A 20,819-nucleotide genomic window follows, 5' to 3' on the forward strand; every position below is an offset into this window, starting at 1 on the left:
GAGCTGTGTGGATCAATCCCCAAGAGATCAAGTTTGAGTCGAATTTCCTGAAATTGGCAGTTGCATGTGAATTCGAACATTTTGAGAATGGGTTCATTGATCACACAAAAAATATTTTGCTGGCACCATTTCTCAGGCTGCTGAAGCATCAGAGAGTGGGCTAACATAACTTTCCATTGCTGCGCAAGCCCCCATAAAGCCCTGCATCTATGACATCATACCTTGCACAGTAGTGTTCAGTACCGGGGCCATCACATATCAGCAGTTCCCAGTGTAGCACAGTTTGTACCTCAGAGTCGTTGTTCATCTCCAGAGTCACAGGGTAAGTCTTCCTCTTCTGTAGTGTGTAATCTCTTATGATCACTGAGGTTCTCTTTCTCTCTCCTCTTTTGCTATAAGCTGCTATGGTCAGTGGGGTTCATGCTCTCTCTCGCTCTCTTTTGCCTGTAAAGTGTAACTCTGTGGTCAGGGAAGTCTCTTTCCCTCCCTCTTTCCCCTGTGTGTATTTTCTAAGCAATTACAATCTTTACAGTATTGAGATTTGCTCTAATTTATTTGCAGCAAAATTAATTTTGGAGGAAAATTCTGCAAAGTTGGTGAATTTGAATTTGTTCATCTCTATCATGCATATATGTCGGATATGAGACTCGTCTTTGTGTAATGGGTAAGACCTGATTGTGTGTCTTTACTTGTACTAATATTTTTAAATGTTTTATACAGAATTTTTAATTGAAAAAATTACTCATTTTTTTAGATTTTTTTATTATTAATTACTAGTATCATCATTCATTTTGTATATACATCTATTTCTTCACCTATGTTGATTAAGACTGTGGGGTGGCAAAATAAAAAGAAAAAAATATATTTAAATTAAATGATTGAGCCATACATTTTTGGGAATTTACATAGTAGTAGTTGACATTAAGTACATGAAGTTTAAAGTGAAACAAATGAGTCAGCTTTCTTCAGCAGATAAAACAGAAGGATATGCAAAATCCTGTGGTCATGAGTAGCAAACAAAAGTCTGTGGCTTGCAGTATCGATCTCCATTCCACCTAGAAGATAAAAAATACCACTTTTTAACCAGAAATAAAAAATAAAACTGAAATTGTGCAATTACCAGCATACCAAGGTAACTTGGGTTCTTTGGTCTGGGTTCTTGTAAGGCAATAATAAAACTTAAAGTTCATTATCAACATTTATAACCAATGGTTTTGAATCTAAGTAAGCAATTCAAAAACATTTGTTCTTTACGATTGAATAGACACATTCTGAAGAGAGAAGCCCCAGGGTCCTAAACTGCAAACTCTGCAGATGTTATTCCATTACTGAGATGCAGTATTTTTCTAACATTCTATTGCGATATTATTCCATCAATGTATGCTAACATTATTTGTGCACTGTGATTGCATATTTAGGGCTCTCTATTACATCCCTTGTCTGATTTTCTGAATGCAAGTTCTATTAGTGGAAGCCTAGAAGTTTACAGACATTGAATTTGATGCAAGCTGCAAACATTTGTCTTTGATAAGCTTTCCTAGAATTGTAACATTTAAATACAGTGCTGTAAGTTAGAAGCATGAAGCTCTCATGTTTATAAAAAATTATTATGAAATCATTTAGAACAATTTTAAAATAATATTAAACAACTAATAACTTTTTTAAAAAGGGCACAATAGTGACCAATAGTGACCCTCTTAGTCAAGTGCAATAGAATTGTTTATAACTATCTCAGAAACCAATCACATAAAATATAAGATAGCAAGGCCAATGGGCATGTTCACATCTGCATTGTGGTTCTGTATCAGTCACATGATGGATGCCATTATCACTCAAAAAAATCCTAATAAAGGGAATCTGTCATGTAAACAAATTCAGTTAACCTGCCGGTGTGGGGTTAATCTGCAGGATAGGAGCAGTAGGGGAGTATATTAATACACATTTAATAAAACATATATAGAAGGGAGTGCTTATTTAAAATTGTCGGTCATTTACTTCTGTCACAGTACCTATCACATTTGATAGGAATAATAGCTCTGTGCTCCCCAAATACTAGATGGAACCTCTAAACAAAACCTCAAATGTGTATAAGATCAAAGTCTAAATCAAATGACATTACTATTTTCAGAAATACAAACAATAAACACATAAAAGCAACCACAATATCTATAAATAAACATATTAGTATAGTAAGGTGGCACAGTTTGCCTTTTTTAAAAGCTTTCAATTAATTCCCTTTTTTTACGCAGAGGGTTCCATAGTCTCACAGTTTTTACAATAAAGAAGCCTCTTCTATGCAAAGTATGAAACATTTTCCTGTATTGTAGTTTACAGTCCTGTGTATAAATAGGTATTGAAGAATAATTAATTATTGGGTCACCGCCAAGCAGAACCCCATTTTTATAAAATTAATAATACTGTTCTTTTTAATATTTCTAGACAATACAGTCCACTATCTATATTTAATACTTTAGTTCCAGCTTTAATCTCCTCTTCATCACACTGCGATTTTCATTTTTTGCGCTTTCGAGTCTTGTTACCCTTCTTCCAAGAGCCATGATTTTTTTATTTTGAGTCTTCTGCAGACTGCCGGCTGTCATGACAGCCAATAAGCGCCCCACAAAATCACGTGACAGGTTGCCGACTTGTGACACCCTTCCGGCTGGCGCGTTTTAAATGCCCCTGTCAGTGATTGACAGCAACATTTTACTGGTTACCAGACACAAATGGATTTTGGAACCACCCGCGGATGTTAGAAGCCCATGAGAGCTGATCAGATCAGCAGCACGGTGGCGCAGTGGTTAGCACAGCAGCCTTGCAGTGCTGGCGTCCTGGGATCAAACCCTGCCAAAGACAACATCTGCAAAGAGTTTGTATGTTCTCTCCGTGTTTGTGTGGGTTTCCTCCCACATTCCAAAGACATACTGATAGGAATTTAGATTGTGAGTGATAATGTGTGCAAACTGTAAAGCACTGCGGAATATGTTAGCGCTATATAAAGATGATTATTATTATCAGCTGTCTTGTGCGAGGAAAAACTGGGACTCAGAGTTGGAGCTCGCATAAAAGGCAGGGACACGACCTTGCACATATCTGTATGTGCAAGGTTGTGAAGAGTTTATGACTGTGCACATCTTCAAACAGTTTTTTTTTGGTTGATTTGCTTAATGTATGCAAATGTAAGCAACTTTCTAACTAGTCTTAATTATCTGCTTAAAGATTGCTGCCTTACATGAACAGCAGATTGGTGCTGACACTGTATGGAGCGAGCTCAGGAGTTGAGCCCACTCCATACAATGCACCCGACACCCATCAGTAAGTGATGCAATTGAAGATAACTCTCTTTGAATTGCTTTAGCTATTAAATACCACTATACCACTGTCAAGAGCTGGAGCAGCATTTATCAGGCTTCAATATGGCGGACATCAAGGACATAATTTGCCGATTGGTTACAATGGCAGCTATGGGCCTTATGAAGGCCCTCATATGTACCATGTGCTTCATTAGAGATTGGTCATGCCACAATACACTTCTATCATATTGTATTGTAGTGTATTTCCTAGGTGAATCAATCACAGGTTGAAGTCCCATAAGGGGATTGTGTAAAGATATAAAGTACGTATAAAAGTTTAAATCACTCCCTTTTTCCTCAAACATAGATATTGAATTGATCATTCCATTGTGGTCCATGGTTATTGATCTTCCTTGATAGATAACACTTTACCAGGCTGTCTCAGACTTTGTATATTTTCCATGTCAGTAGTACTGAAATAGGTAGCCAACTTCTAATATTGGCAGGTTTTTTTTAATTCCAAGTGTGGTAGGCAGGTCTGCTTCTGCCTCAATTTCAATAGTGGATTGTGGGAAGCAGATCTGCTTTTGTACCATTTTAATAGTGTCTTTGTTCTGTTTCTTTTAATATTTAGATTAAATGTTAAATTTTAAATTCCTATTTCTTGCTGACTCTATGTTATCTATTGTGGGACTTCTATCCTTTACTTTGTTTTTTTTTGGCTAAAATCAAAACTTGATATCACTATTTTTCATATCACACATGAGTATGGTTGGTTAATTACCACTGGAATAGACAGTAATGATTGGCTGACTGTGGTGAAGGACATATTCTCTGATTGAGAACTTTTGCAAAAGACGTATACACCGTCCTTCCAACACAGTGGACCATTTCCTCTTTGTTCAGGCGTTCTCATTTCTTGGCATCACAGACTTGGCCCTATCTTGGATCTCCTCACACCTAACAGACAAGTACATTCAGTGCCTCCCACTAACACACCTCCTCATCATCATGTCCAGTAGCTGTCGGTGTCTCCCCAAGGTTCAGTTCTATGACCCTTGCTCTCTCTTCCCAATCTACACCTTTGGCCTGGGACAGCTCATGGAGTCTCACGGCTTTCAATATCATCTCTATGCCGAAGACACATAGATGTACCTCTCTAGACCTTATATCACCATTTTACTAACTAGAATCCTACAATGTCTGTCTGCTATTTCTTATTTCTTCTCTGCTAGATTTCTAAAACTTATCATGGATAAAGACAAATGCATCCTCTTTTCAATATGTCATTCAACCCCCCAACTGACCTATTCAGCAAAGTCAATGGCTGCCCAATGTCCCCAGTCTGCAAGCTTGGCTCTGATCTTTCGTTCAAATCTGAGATCCAAGTCCTTTCCACTTCCTGCCGACTCCAACTCAAAAATGGCTCTCAGATCTGAACATTCCTCAACCATAAATCTGCAAAAACACTAGTGCATTACCTCATTATCTCCTACTTTGCCTACTGCAACCTCCCACCCTGTGGCCTGCCTTCTAACACTCTTGCACCCATACAATCTATCCTAAACTCTGCTGCCCGACTAATCCACCTGTCACCTCACAATTCTACAGCTTCTCCCCTCAGTCAATCCCTGCATTGGCTCCACATTGCCCCAATATTCCTGTTCAAAACTTTGGAATACAAAGACATCCAAAAGCTATCTTCTATGTAGATCTGTGACCCAGTGTCACGATACTTACCTGCACACAACCTCCAATCATCACAATATCTCCTCCTATACTCCCCTTTTATCTCTTCTTCCCGCAATCACATACTAGATTTTTCCTAGATCCCCTCTACTCTGGAACTGTGTACCCCAACATATCATACACACGCCTACCATGGGAACCTTCAAAAGGAACCTGAAGAACCACCTTATCTGACAAGCCTACAACCTAAACTAATCCTTGCTCCACCATACCGCTGCACAAGCAGCTCTACCCTCACCTATTGTATCCTCACCCAACCCTTGCAGACTGTGATCCCTCACGGGCAGGGTCCTCCCTACTCCAGAACCAATTGGTCACTTGTATTATTTAAGATTATTGTCCTTCTTTTTATTATGTTTACCCCTTTTCACATGTAAAGCACAATGGAATAAATGGCGCTATAACAATAAATAATAATAATATTACTGCTGTGTGACTGCCAAAGAAAGGGAATCAAGTAGACCATACAGTAATAGAAATTTTCAAAAAACTGTGCAATTATAGTATTTATATTCTAGGGAAATTGATGACACTTTAGCAGTGTGTGGAAATAATTTTGGCAAATGTTTGTACTCCAACATGGGTCTCCTTCATGTATATAGCCTGTAACAGTAGGGCTCCCAGACTGGCAGGCCTGCTCTTACTTTCAGTCAACTACCTGTGTTACTATCCTTAAATGTTTCTAAACATAGTAGTCAATGAAGTTGATATTTGTGACACCTAAGTGTGGCTGAGAAGAAAAGCAGTTTTAATTGTTGCATGAGGTATCAGGGCTCCCAGCTGTTATGATCCTTAGTGGTTGAGGATCACAAATTACTCCAGCTAAGTAACAAACATAGGACAAGCTCTAGGGAGGTGGCAAACTGGACTGACCGCAAATCTGAACCTATCCAAACACACTAGAAGTAGCCGGTGAACGTGCCTAAAAATCCTAGACGTCTCGAGCCAGCCTGAGGAACTAACTACCCCTAGAGAGAAAGAAAAGACCTCTCTTGCCTCCAGAGAAATAATCCCCAAAGATATAGAAGCCCCCAACAGATAATAACGGTGAGGTAAGAGGAAGGTACATACACAGGGGTGAAAGCAGATTCAGCAAATGAGGCCCACTAATAGTAGATAGCAGAAAATAGAAAAGGGAATCTATGCGGTCAGTAAAAAACCCTTACAAAATATCCACTCTGAGATTTCAAGAACCCCCACACCAACTAACGGTGTGGGGGGAGAACCTCAGTCCCCTAGAGCAACCAGCAAGCGAGGAAATCACATTTTAGCGAGCTGGACTAAAAACATAATGAACACTGATAATCAAAAAATGATCAAACAAAAACTTAGCTTGTCTTGGAGAGACTGGGAGCAAGGTAGACACAAGGAATCTGAAGAGCACTGAATACTGATAGCAGGCAAGGAACTGAGTATCCAGGTGAGCTAAATAGGAAACCAACCAAGGATAACGAACCAGCTGATGCTGCAACCTGCAGAAAGACAACACTACACAGTACCGCTTGTGACCACTAGAGGGAGCCCAAAAATAGAGTTCACAACAGTACCCCCCCTTGAGGAGGGGTCACCGAACCTTCATCAAGACCCCCAGGGCGATCAGGATGAGCCGCGTGGAAGGCACGAACCAAATCGGCCGCATGAACATCAGAGGCGACAACCCAGGAATTATCCCCCTGACCATAGCCCTTCCACTTAACCAAATACTGAAGCCTCCGTCTAGAGATACGAGAATCCAAAATCTTCTCCACCACGTACTCCAATTCGCCCTCGACCAGCACCGGAGCAGGAGGCTCAACAGAAGGAACCACAGGTACCACATACCTCCGCAACAAAGACCTATGGAACACATTATGAATGGCAAACGATGCTGGGAGATCCAAACGAAAAGACACCGGGTTAAGGATTTCCAAGATCTTATAAGGACCGATGAAGCGAGGCTTGAATTTAGGAGAGGAGACCTTCATAGGAACATACCGAGAAGACAGCCACACCAAATCCCCAACACGAAGTCGGGGACCCACACCGCGGCGGCGGTTGGCAAAGCGCTGAGCCTTCTCCTGTGACAACCTCAAATGCCCACTTCATAGCCAACAACTCCCAATTACCAACATCATAATTCCGCTCGGCAGGCGAAAACTTTCTTGAAAAGAAAGCACATGGCTTCATCACAGAGCCATCAGAGCTTCTCTGCGACAAGACAGCCCCTGCTCCAATCTCAGAAGCATCAACCTCGACCTGGAAGGGAAGAGAGACATCTGGCTGACATAAGACTGGAGCTGAAGACAACCGGTGCTTCAGCTCCCGAAAGGCCTCCATGGCCGCAGGAGACCAATTAGTCACATCAGAACCCTTCTTGGTCAAATCCGTCAAAGGTTTAACCACGCTAGAAAAATTAGCGATGAAACGACGGTAAAAATTAGCAAAACCCAAGAACTTCTGAAGACTCTTAACAGACGTGGGCTGAGTCCAGTCATGAATAGCCTGGACCTTGACTGGGTCCATCTCCACAGTAGAAGGAGAAAAAATAAAACCCAAAAAGGAGACCTTCTGTACTCCGAAGAGGCATTTTGAGCCCTTCACAAATAAAGCATTAGCACACAGGACCTGAAACACCATCCTGACCTGCTTCACATGGGACTCCCAATCATCAGAAAAGACCAAAATGTCATCCAAATAAACAATCATAAATTTATCCAGATATTCTCGGAAGATGTCATGCATGAAGGACTGAAACACAGAAGGAGCATTAGAGAGTCCAAAAGGCATCACCAAGTACTCAAAATGGCCTTCGGGCGTATTGAATGCTGTTTTCCATTCATCTCCCTGCTTAATGCGCACAAGGTTATACGCACCACGGAGATCTATCTTGGTGAACCAACTGGCACCCTTAATCCGAGCAAACAAATCAGACAATAGTGGCAAAGGATACTGAAATTTGACTGTAATTTTATTCAGAAGATGATAATCTATACAAGGTCTCAAAGAACCGTCCTTCTTGGCCACAAAAAAAAATCCTGCACCAAGAGGGGAAGAGGATGGGCGAATATGTCCCTTCTCCAAAGACTCCTTTATATAACTCCGCATCGCGGCATGCTCTGGTATAGACAAATTAAAAAGTCGTCCCTTAGGGAATTTACTACCAGGAATTAAATTTATAGCACAGTCACAATCCCTATGAGGGGGCAGGGCACTGGACCTGGGCTCATCAAATACATCCTGGTAGTCAGACAAAAACTCAGGGACCTCAGAAGGAGTGGAAGAAGCAATAGACACCAACGGAGTATCGCCATGAATTCCCTGACAACCCCAACTTGACACAGACATAGCTTTCCAATCTAAAACTGGATTATGAGCTTGCAGCCATGGCAGACCCAAAACTACAACATCATGCAAATTATGCAGAACGAGAAAGCGAATCACCTCCTGATGTACGGGAGTCATGCACATGGTCATTTGCGTCCAATACTGAGGCTTATTCTCAGCCAATGGCGTAGCATCAATTCCCCTCAGAGGAATAGGAAATTCCAAAGGCTCCAGGACAAAACCACAGCGCCTGGCAAACGACAAATCCATCAGATTCAGGGCAGCACCCGAATCCACAAAAGCCATAACCGGGTAGGACGGCAAAGAACAAATCAAAGTAACAGACAAAATAAATTTAGGCTGTATAGTACCAATGGTGACAGGTTTAGCGATTTTTTTTTAAGCGTTTAGAGCATGCTGAGATAACATGAGTAGAATCACCACAGTAAAAGCACAACCCATTTTGACGTCTATGACTTTGTCGCTCAATTCTGGTCAGAGTTCGGTCACATTGCATAGACTCAGGTCTCTGTCCAGAAAATACCGCCAAAGGATGAGCAGATTTGCGCTCCCGCAAACGCCGATCAACCTGAATGGCTAAAGCCATAGAATCACTCAGACTTGTAGGGGTGGGAAACCCCACCATAACATTCTTAACGGCCTCAGAAAGACCTTCTCTGAAATTTGCAGCCAGGGCACACTCATTCCATTGAGTAAGCACCGACCATTTCCGAAATTTTTGACAATACACCTCTGCTTCATCCTGACCTTGAGAGATAGCCAGCAACGCTTTTTCTGCCTGATTCTCAAGATTAGGCTCCTCATAAAGCAGTCCAAGAGCCAGAAAAAATGCATCTACATTAAGCAATGCAGGATCTCCTGGCGCCAGAGAGAAGGCCCAATCTTGAGGGTCGCCACGCAACAAGGAGATAACAATTTTAATTTGCTGAGCGGAATCACCAGAGGAACGAGGTCTCAGAGATAGAAATAACTTACAATTATTCTTAAAATTTTGAAACCTAGATCTATCTCCAGAAAACAACTCAGGAATGGGTATCTTTGGTTCTGACATAGGGCTACGAATAACAAAGTCCTGAATGCTTTGCACCCGTGCAGTAAGATGATCCACACTAGAAGTCAGAGTCTGAACATTCATGTCTGCAGCTGAGCTCAAAACCACCCAGAGTTCAAGGGGATGAAAGAAGCTAAACAGACTGCAGCAAAGGAAAAGCGGGAGGGAAAAAAAAATGTACTCAGGTCTTCTTTTTATCCCACTTCTGCGATGCATTAAACACTTTTTGGCCTGCTATACTGTTATGATCCTTAGTGGTTGAGAATCACAAATTACTCCAGCTAAGTAACAAACATAGGACAAGCTCTAGGGAGGTGGCAAACTGGACTGACCTCAAATCTGAACCTATCCAAACACACTAGAAGTAGCCGGTGAACGTGCCTAAAAATCCTAGACGTCTCGAGCCAGCCTGAGGAACTAACTACCCCTAGAGAGAAAGAAAAGACCTCTCTTGCCTCCAGAGAAATAATCCCCAAAGATATAGAAGCCCCCAACAGATAATAACGGTGAGGTAAGAGGAAGGCACATACACAGGGGTGAAAGCAGATTCAGCAAATGAGGCCCACTAATACTAGATAGCAGAAAATAGAAAAGGGAATCTAGTAAAAAACCCTTACAAAATATCCACTCTGAGATTTCAAGAACCCCCACACCAACTAACGGTGTGGGGGGAGAACCTCAGTCCCCTAGAGCAACCAGCAAGTGAGGAAATCACATTTTAGCGAGCTGGACTAAAAACATAATGAACACTGATAATCAAAAAATGATCAAACAAAAACTTAGCTTGTCTTGGAGAGACTGGGAGCAAGGTAGACACAAGGAATCTGAAGAGCACTGAATACATTGATAGCAGGCAAGGAACTGAGTATCCAGGTGAGCTAAATAGGAAACCAACCAAGGATAACGAACCAGCTGATGCTGCAACCTGCAGAAAGACAACACTACACAGTACCGCTTGTGACCACTAGAGGGAGCCCAAAAATAGAGTTCACAACACCCAGCACAGCAGGTTTACACCGTTCCCTCACCCACCACCAGGGCCGCCATCAGGGCATTACAGCCGTTACTACTGTATGGGGCCCGGTGATGAGGAACAAAAAGGGGGGCCCAAACACGCTGGCATCTCGAGCCCCCCCACTTGCTTCTCCTCATCGGGCCCCTGGACGTTTTGTTCAAGGCTTCCAACCCCCTATGCATAACAGGACTGTGGTGTTTTAAAGATACACCTACAGTGCTGTTAATGCATCCGGCGAAAGGAAAATGGCATTGTACCTTTAACCCCTTCACCCCCAAGGGTGGTTTGCACGTTAATGACCAAGCCAATTTTTACAATTCTGACCACTGTCCCTTTATGAGGTTATAACTCTGGAACGCTTCAACGGATCTTGGCGATTCTGACATTCTTTTCTCGTGACATATTGTACTTCATGATAGTGGTAACATTTCTTCGATATAACTTGTGTTTATTTGTGAAAAAAACAGATATTTGGCGAAAAATTTGAAAATTTCGCAATTTTCCAAATTTGAATTTTTATGCCCTTAAATCACAGACATATGTCACGCAAAATACTTAATAAGTAACATTTTCCACATGTCTACTTTACATCAGCACAATTTTGGAACCAAATTTTTTTTTGTTAGGGAGTTATAAGGGTTAAAAGTTGACCAGAAATTTCTCATTTTTACAACACCATTTTTTTTTAGGGACCACATCTCATTTGAAGTCATTTTGAGGGGTCTATATGACAGAAAATACCCAAGTTTGACACCATTCTAAAAACTGCACCCCTCAAGGTGCTCAAAACCACATTCAAGAAATTTATTAACCCTTCAGGTGTTTCACAGGAATTTTTGAAATGTTTAAATAAAAATGAACATTTAACTTTTTTTCACACAAAATTTATTTCAGATCCAATTTGTTTTATTTTACCAAGGGTAACAGGAGAAAATGGACCACAAAAGTTGTTGTACAATTTGTCCTGAGTACGCTGATACCCCATATGTGGGGGTAAACCACTGTTTGGGCGCATGGCAGAGCTCGGAAGGAAAGGAGCGCCATTTGACTTTTCAATGCAAAATTGACTGGAATTGACATGGGACGCCATGTTGCATTTGGAGAGCCCCTGATGTGCCTAAACATTGAAACCCCCCACAAGTGACACCATTTTGGAAAGTAGACCCCCTAAGGAACTTATCTAGATGTGTGGTGAGCACTTTGACCCAACAAGTGCTTCACAGAAGTTTATAATGCAGAGCCATAAAAATAAAAAATCATATTTTTTCACAAAAATGATATTTCGCCCCCATTTATTTATTTTCCCAAGGGTAAGAAAAGAAATTAGACCACAAAAGTTGTTGTGCAATTTGTCCTGAGTACGACGATACCCCATATGTGGGGGTAAACAACTGTTTGGGCGCATAGCAGAGCTCGGAAGGGAAGGAGCGCTATTTTACTTTTCAATGCAAAATTGACTAGAATTAAGATGGGACGCCATGTTGCGTTTGGAGAGCCCCTGATGTGCCTAAACATTGAAACCCCCAAGTGACACCATTTTGGAAAGTAGACCCCCTAAGGAACTTATCTAGATGTGTTTTGAGAGCTTTGAACCCCCAAGTGGTTCACCACAGTTTATAACGCAGAGCCGTGAAAATAAAAATTCCTCTTTTTTTCACAGAAATGATATTTTAGCCCCCAGCTTTGTATTTTTACAAGGGTAACATAATAAACTGGACCCCAAAAGTTGTTGTCCAATTTGTCCTGAGTACGCTGATACCCCATATGTGGGGGGGAACCACTGTTTGGGCGCATGACAGAGCTCGGAAGGGAAGGAGTGCCATTTGGAATGCAGACTTAAATGGATTGGTCTGCAGGCGTCACGTTGCATTTGCAGAGCCCCTGATGTACCTAAACAGTAGAAACCCCCCACAAGTGACCCCAAATTGGAAACTAGACCTCCCAAGGAACTTATCTAGATGTGTTGTGAAAACTTTGAACCCCCAAGTGTTTCACTACAGTTTACAACGCAGAGCCGTGAAAATAAAAAATCCTTTTTTTTCCCACAAAACTTATTTTTTAGCCCCCAGTTTTGTATTTTCCCAAGGGTAACAGGAGAAATTGGACCCCAAAAGATGTTGTCCAATTTGTCCTGAGTACGCCGATACCCCATATGTTGGGGTAAACCCCTGTTTGGGCACACGGGAGAGCTCTGAAGGGAAGGAGCACTGTTTTACTTTTTCAACGCAGAATTGTCTGGAATTGAGATCGGATGCCATGTCCCGTTTGGAGAGCCCCTGATGTGCCTAAACAGTGGAAACCTCCCAATTATAACTGAAACCCTAATCCAAACACACCCCTTACCCTAATCCCAATGGTAACCCTAACCACACCCCTAACCCTGACACACCCCTAACCCTAATCCCAACCCTATTCCCAACCGTAAATGTAATCCAAACCCTAACCCTAACTTTAGCCCCAACCCTATCTGTAGCCTTTACCCTAGCCCCAACCCTAACCCTAGCCATAACCCTAGCCCTAACCCTAACCCTAACCCTAGCCCTAACCCTAGCCCTAACCCTAGCCCTAACCCTAACCCTAGCAATAACCCTAGCAATAACCCTAACCCTAGCCCTAACCGTAGCCCTAACCCTAGCCCTAACCCTAGCCCTAACCCTAGCCCTAACCCTAATGGGAAAATGGAAATAAATACATTTTTTTTATTTTTTTATTTTCCCTAACTAAGGGGGTGATGAAAGGGGGTTTGATTTACTTTTATAGCGGGTTTTTTAGCGGATTTTTATGATTGGCAGCCGTCACACACTAAAAGACGCTTTTTATTGCAAAAAATATTTTTTGCGTTACCACATTTTGAGAGCTATAATTTTTCCATATTTGAGTCCACAGAGTCATGTGAGATCTTGTTTTTTGCGGGACGAGTTGACGTTTTTATGGGTAACATTTTCGGGCACATGACATTTTTTGATCGCTTTTTATTCCAATTTTTGTGAGGCAGAATGATCACAAACCAGCTATTCATGAATTTCTTTTAGGGGAGGCGTTTATACCGTTCCGCGTTTGGTAAAATTGATAAATCAGTTTTATTCTTCGGGTCAGTACGATTACAGCGATACCTCATTTATATCTTTTTTTTATGTTTTGGCGCTTTTATACGATAAAAGCTATTTTATAGAAAAAATAATTATTTTGGTATCGCTTTATTCTCAGAACTATAACTTTTTTATTTTTTTGCTGATGATGCTGTATGGCGGCTCTTTTTTGGCGGGACAAGATGACGTTTTCAGCCGTACCATGGTTATTTATATCTGTCTTTTTGATCGCGTGTTATTCCACTTTTTGTTCGGCGGTATGGTAATAAAGCGTTGTTTTTTGCCTCGTTTTTTTTTTTCTTACGATGTTTACTGAAGGGGTTAACTCGTGGGGCAGTTTTATAGGTTGGGTCGTTACGGACACGGCGATACTAAATATGTGTACTTTTATTGTTTTTTTTTAAATTTAGATAAAGAAATGTATTTATGGGAATAATATATATATTTTTTTTCTTTATTTAGGAATTTATTTTTTATTTAGTTTTTTTACACATGTGGAAATTTTTTTTTTTTAACTTTTTTACTTTGTCCCAGGGGGGGACATCACAGATCGGTGATCTGACAGTGTGCACAGCACTCTGTCAGATCACCGATCTGCCTCACAGCATTGCAGGCTTACCAGCGCCTGCTCTGAGCAGGCACTCGGTAAGCCACCTCCCTCCCTGTAGGACACGGATGCCGCGGCCATCTTGGATCCGGGACCTGCGGCGAGGAGGGAGGTAGGAGACCCTCGGAGCAACGCGATCACATCGCTTTGCTGCGGGGGACTCAGGGAAGCCCGCAGGGAGCCCCCTCCCTGCGCGATGCTTCCCTATACCGCCGGCACACCACGATCATGTTTGATCGCGGTGTGCCGGGGGTTAATGTGCCGGGGGTGGTCCGTGACCGCTCCTGGCACATAGTGCCGGATGTCAGCTGTGATATGCAGCTGACACCTGGCCGCGATCAGCCGCGCTCCCCCCGTGAGCGCGGCCGATCGCGTATGACGTACTATCCCGTCGGTGGTCATACGGGCCCACCCCACCTCGACGGGATAGTACGTCAGATGTCAGAAAGGGGTTAAAAGCTGCAGCCGGCCCAGGTGCATCATGGTCCTGCCTGATGTCACACTCTGCTCCACTTCCTCATCCCAGAGCAGAGAGAGCAGCTTGCTGTGTGTCACGCGGGGGCGAGTCTCTCCGGTGATCCCATCTGCTGAGTTGCATCTATTCCTCTCCTATGTGATACTGTCTGCTGAGCTGTATCTAATCCTCTCCTGTGTGATACTGTCTGCTAGGCTGTGTATCTAATCCTATCCTGTGTGATACTGTCTGCTGAGCCGTGTATATAATCCTATCCTGTGCGATGTTGACTGCTGAGCCGTGTACCTAATCCTATCCTGTGATACCATCTACTGAGCCGTGTATCTAATCCTATCCTGTGTGATACTGACTGCTGAGCCATGTATCTAATCTTATACGGTGTGATACTGACTACCGATCCGTGTATCTAATCCTATGTGTTTCTGTCTGCTGAGTTGTATCTAATCCTCTCCTGTGTAATACTATCTGCTGAGCTGTGTATCTAATCCTATCCTGTGTGATACTGTCTGCTGAGCTGTATCTAATCCTCTCCTGTGTAATACTTTCTGCTGAGCTGTGTATCTAATCCTATCCTGTGTTATACTGTCTGCTGAGCTGTGTATCTAATCATATCTTGTGTGATACTGTCTGCTGAGCTGTGTATCTAATCCTCTCCTGTGACACCTTCTGCTGATCTGTGCGTCTATTCCTATCCTGTGATACTGACTACTGAGCCGTGTATCTAATCCTATCCTGTGTGATACTGACTACTGAGCCGTGTATCTAATCCTATCCTTCTATGATCCCGTCTGCTGAGATGTATCTAATCCTATCCTGTGTGATACTGTCTGCTGAGCTGTGCATCTAATCCTCTCCCATGCAATCCCATGTGCTTAGCTGTATCTCATTCTTCCCTGTGTGACCCCATAAGGTGGGCACTGTGGTATAACCCCTTCTCGCTGTTTCAGGTTGGGTGGTCTTGGAGTTCTTCACTTCTGCCGTTCTGTTCTTCTGACTGGGGGCGGATGACAAACGAGCAGGTGGAGTTGGAGGGTAGATCAGGCGGAGGGCGGGCGAGCAGGGTGAGTCTCTCTAGTGAAAAGAGGCTTTGGGTGGCTCACAGTGGCTGTGTCTATACTGGTATGTGGCTGATGAGGGAAGGCGAGTGGTGACTGGGAGCTTGCATCCAACAGGGTCCAGGGGGAGACTAGTGGGAACTGGGGCCACATCCAACAGGGTTCAGGGGGAAGCTAGCGGGGACTGGGGCCGCATCCAACAGGGTCCAGGGGGAGACTAGTGGGGACTGGGGCCGCATCCAACAGGGTTCAGGGGGAAGCTAGTGGGGACTGGGGCTGCATCCAACAGGGTCAAGGGGGAGGCTAGTGGGGACTGGAGGCCACATCCAACAGGGTCCAGGGGGAGGCTAGTGGGGACTGGAGGACGCATCCAACAGGGTCCAGAGGGAGGCTAGTAGGGACTGGGGCCGTATCTAACAGGGTCCAGGGGGAGGCTAGAGGGGACTGGGGGTCGCATCCAACAAGGTCCAGGGGGAGGCTATTAGGGACTGGGGCCGCATCCAACAGGGTCCAGAGGGAGGCTAGTGGGAACTGGAGGCAGCATCCAACAGGGTCCAGAGGGAGGCTAGTAGGGACTGGGGCTGCATCCAACAGGGTTCAGGGGAGGCTAGAGGGGGCTGGGGGTCACATCCAACAGTGTCCAGGGGGAGGCTAGTAGAGACTGGGGACACATCCAACAGGGTCCAGGGGGAGGCTAGTAGGGACTGGGGCCACATCCAACAGGGTCCAGGGGGAGGCTAGTGGAATGTTTAAGATTCTGGATGATCCTGAGCTGCTACAAAACCAAATGCCCAACTATAACATCAGGCAGCAGCTCGGGATCATCCAGTAACTTATAAGTTTTGGTTGGGGTTTGGAAGGGGGGTGGGGAACTACTGAAGCAAGTTGGTATATATGATCGGAAACATCTTTATTATTATGACAGTGTAATTTTTGAAAGGGGGCTGTCGGTCTGTGCACCCACAGCAGTGCATGGACTGGGCGCCGATCTCCTGACCAGCATCCTCATACATGCTGTGAGGCTGCAAATTTCAGATCTGGAGACCCGTGGCCGGTCCATGCACCACAGTCCAAGTGCAGACCGATATTCACCAGAAGTGGAGCTTTTCCAAGAGAGGGTGGAGGAACTGTGGAAGGTTTGAAGGGTGGAGGTGGAACTGGGGGTGGAGCCTGGGTGGAGTTTCAAGGGGACCCCAACATTTTGACAGTATGGGGCCCTGAAATTCCTAGTGGCAGCCCTGCCCACCACATCTTAATTTAAACTTAAATTAAAAGCTATAAATGCTGGCCCAGACCCTGATACCTCATGCATGGCACATGGATGACTGCTGCTGCGCCATTACCACATTTCTACTGTGGTCTGCCATTTTTGGAAATGTTGAAATGTTTGGACTCCAGGTTTTGTCTACTTCATGTGTGTTTTAATCCAAAAAAGATTAAGAGAAAATAATACCCTAAACAATTATCTGATTTCACTGCACTCAAACAAGCAACACTGGCATTTAAATCAGCTCTCACCTCTGATAAACAGGCCTACTTCACAACCCTCGTATCTCCTCCGCCCACCACTGCCCCCTCCGAGTTCCCTAATCGTTGCCGAGGACTTTGCCACGCACTTCAAAAATAAGATAGACCAAACGAGGCAAGTCTTTGTTGTCCAACCACCACAACCGCTTTGTATGAGAGACCAATGCCCAAACCCCATAACTTCACTCTCCAAAATCTCTGAAGGGGAGCTTGCTCATCTTCTCTCCAAATCACACCTCACCACTTGTGCACTTGACCCCATCCCATCCCACCTCCTCCCCAACCTCACCACCACACTAATCCCATCCCTAACCCATCTCTTCAACCTTTCACTAACTTCTGGTTTCTTCCCCTCTGCCTTCAAACATGCCACAATCACACCTATCCTCAAAAAGCCATCCCTTGACCCAAGCGGTATGTCCAGCTATTGCCCCATATCTTTGCTCCCATTTGCTTCCAAACTTCTTGAGCAGCATGTCCATGCTGAACTTTCCTCTCACTTTGCATCTAACTCTCTCTTCGACAACCTACAATCTGGCTTTCATCCCCACCATTCCACTGAGACTGTCCTGACCAAAATTACTAATAACTTACAGCCAAAGCTAACAGACAATTCTCTATACTCCTCCTCCTAGACCTGTCCTCTGCCTTCGGCACAGTTGACCACTGCCTCCTACTACAGATCCTCTCTTCCTTTGGGGTCAAAGACCTTGCCCTATGTTGGATCTCCTCATACCTTGCCAACCGCACATTTAGCGTTTCCTACTCCCATACTACCTCTTCATCTTGCCCCCTCTCTGTTGGAGTCCCCCAAGGCTCTGTCCTAGGACCCTTACTCTTCTCAATCTATACACTCGGCCTGGGACAACTCATAAGGTCCTATGGCTTCCAGTACCATCTATATGCCGATGACACTCAGATGTACCTCTCTGGCCCAGATGTCACCTCTCTGCTCTCCAGAATACCACAGTGTCTATCAGCCATATCCTCCTTCTCCTCTCGCTTCCTCAAGCTCAATGTGGACAATCTGAACTCATTATCTTTCCTCCATCACGCATATCTTCCCTACCTGATCTATCTATCAAAATAAATGAAATCACACTTTCCCCTGTCCCCAAAATCCGCTGCCTCGGAGTAACCCTTGACACTGCCCTGTCCTTCAAACCGCACATCCAAGCTCTCGCCACCTCCTGTTGCCTCAAGCTCAAAAATATTTCCAGAATTCGTCCTTTCCTCAACCCACACTCTACCAAAATGCTCGTGCATGCCCTAATCATCTCCCACTTCGACTACTGCAACATACTCCTCTGTGGCCTACCTTCTAACACTCTCACACCCCTCCAGTCCATCCTTAACTCTGCTGCCCGACTAATTAATCTCTCTCCTCGCTACACTCCTGCTTCACCTCTTTGCCTTCACTGGCTCCCAATTTCCCAGCGTATCCAGTTTAAATTACTAACACTGACCTACAAAGCCATCCATAACCTTTCTCCTCCGTATATTTCCATACTAATCTCTCAATATCTTCCCTTACGTAATCTCTGGTCCTCCCAAGACCTCCTCCTCTCCTCCACGCTTATTCGCTCTTCACTCAATCGCCTCCAAGACTTCTCCCGAATATCACCCATCCTCTGGAATTCAGTGCCCCAACACATCCGGTTATCCACTACTTTTGGATCCTTCAAAAGAAACCTGAAAACCCATCTCTTCAAAGAAGCTTACAGCCTGTAAAGACCACACAGCCACCGCAACACCATTGGAGCTACTGCAACTCTCGACCTACTGTCTCCTTCCCCATAATCCTGTAGAATGTAAGCCCGCAAGGGCAGGGTCCTCTTCCCTCTGTACCAGTCTGTCATTGTTAGTTTTGTTTACTGTAAGTGATATTTGTATTTTAAAGTAACCCCTTCTCATGTACAGCACCATGGAAATAATGGTTCTATATAAATAAATAATAATAATAATAATAATAATAATAATAATCTTATATCATATGATTTTCAAGTAGACACATAAACACTGAAAACCAAAAAAAAAACACTTGTAGACACCAAACAAGGACAAACTTTAAAAAAAAAAGGAATAACAAGACACAATAAAAAACAAAAAACATATATTAAAACCAAAGGGGAGCAGGCCAGCACACACAGCACTATCACGGATCAGTAAGTGCAAGGAGTTTTAATTCCACAGAACAGGCTGCCAGGAGCCCAAGGAAGCAAATTCAATATTCCATCAATTAATATAAAGTGGAGTGCAAACATATATTCTATTAACAATCATCATAATCATGCTTCCCTATTCACCCAGGAGTCTGCACTGAAGGCACCAGCACCAGAATAAAGGTCACAACAAAATGTCAATAAAATGATCACAAGAAATAAATAAATTGCCGATGAAAGAAAGTATACAATATCATTTATATATTACAAGTAAATTCATCAATAACATGATCATACAAGAAATCCATTCATAAGATCTTCAACAAGGAAAGACATTGCCAATCCCAAAAAGTGCACAGTGCCTTTTAAGTTCATACTTAAATCATAAAAAGTCGATAATACTAACCAGTGGTTATGCTGGACGTGCTGGCACTGCCACCCCACACTCCAACGCACGTTTCACATGTTGCTTCGTCAGGGAGTGATCCTTCATGTGTGTTGCCTGAATTTGGCAAAGCTCCCATCATCGAAGGCCTACACCACTCCCTCACCCACCTCTTAATTTCAAACCTGTAAATGCTGGGCCAGACCCTGTCTCATGCATGGCCCATGCCTGATTAATGCACCATTATAACATTTGTACTGTGGGTCAATTGAAGCCATTTTTCCTGGTGTCTGCCCCTAATTTTTAGAAATGTTTGGACTCCAAGTTGGGTCTCCTTTATGTGTATTGCCTGAATTTGGCAGACCTCTCAGACCAACAGGCCTACACCTGTCACTCATTCACCTGTTACTGATCAATGATAAAGCCACAAATGCTATTCCAAACTCTGTCCCAGGCCCTGTACCATACTGAAATATGAAATGTGGCCTGCTGGCTGGACCACACAATTAGCACAAAGGATTTACACACTATTTTGTACTCTGGGTTAATTGATGCCACTTTTCCTGGTGTCTGCCCCTAATTTGAGGTGTTTTGGCAGTCTTTTAGCCACTCTGAAGATGTTGTCTATGCATGTAGTTTTGCCTCCCAATGGGCTTCCCCCAGGTTTTTGTGGGCCCCGGGCCAAAGAGTCTCAGTGGGCCCCTTTAACACATACCACAATTCATGATGCACAAATACAACAGAGAAATATAGTTATAGTACAATGCCAAAGATTTCACTTCTTACATTACATGAGTGATATCTATTGTAAATTCTACAATAGATCAGAAACTGGACAGTATAGTCCTCCATACAGTATATACACGAGTCCATCACTCTGATCTGGTGACGTCATCTTTCACTACACCTCCCACTCGACTCGCTACAACACGGAGGCGATATTCCGTGTCTTTTGCAAGCACTTGGGGAGGCATAGTAATGGAAGGACACTCCCATTGCTTCACGAAGACTATCCCTGCACCGTAGTCTGTCCCAGTACCAAATAACTAAGATGCAAACCATACTCATCTGGTAAAGCATAAGTGCT

The 20,819-nt window shown here is 43.6% G+C and overlaps 1 protein-coding gene and 1 long non-coding RNA gene across 2 annotated transcripts in view; one reads left to right on the forward strand and one right to left on the reverse strand.

Annotated features, from left to right (window-relative positions):
• Window positions 1–243: 243 nt before the first annotated feature.
• LOC143785659 (uncharacterized) lies at window positions 244–1,090 on the forward strand. Its single transcript, XR_013218047.1, has 3 exons — window positions 244–322; window positions 562–664; window positions 970–1,090. It is a non-coding gene; the product is annotated as an uncharacterized LOC143785659 (long non-coding RNA).
• The window catches only part of ICOS (inducible T cell costimulator), a 45,398-nt gene continuing 25,347 nt past the window's right edge, over window positions 769–20,819 (reverse strand). Inside the window, exon 5 of the mRNA XM_077274714.1 lies at window positions 769–1,055. The gene's annotated coding sequence lies outside the window, so the exon portion shown is untranslated. The remainder of the gene's footprint in view (window positions 1,056–20,819) is intronic.

The sequence above is a fragment of the Ranitomeya variabilis genome, chromosome 7 (genome assembly GCF_051348905.1).
Source record: "Ranitomeya variabilis isolate aRanVar5 chromosome 7, aRanVar5.hap1, whole genome shotgun sequence".
NCBI classification, from domain to species: Eukaryota; Metazoa; Chordata; class Amphibia; order Anura; family Dendrobatidae; genus Ranitomeya; species Ranitomeya variabilis.